Raw genomic sequence first — 229 nt, 5'->3', positions numbered from 1 at the left:
AGCGTGGGGCGGCGGCCGAGCCCCGGAGGTTTGGGCGCGCACATCGAGGGGGCCCACGTGCAGCTTGCGGGGAGGGTGCGGGGTAAACGGAGCGAGCAGACGGGGCGGCCGCGGCCGGGAACCCCCGCGCGGGCAGGTGAGGGGCCGGGGTGGAGCGTGGGAGCGCGCGGGCGCTGCCCGGGCTGCTGCGGAGGGGCGCGAGCTTGGAGCTGGGCGGAGCCGGCCGAGG

This window comes from Tamandua tetradactyla, chromosome 13, assembly GCF_023851605.1.
Source record: "Tamandua tetradactyla isolate mTamTet1 chromosome 13, mTamTet1.pri, whole genome shotgun sequence".
In the NCBI taxonomy this organism is placed as follows: Eukaryota; Metazoa; Chordata; class Mammalia; order Pilosa; family Myrmecophagidae; genus Tamandua; species Tamandua tetradactyla.
This window is presented reverse-complemented; position numbering follows the sequence as displayed.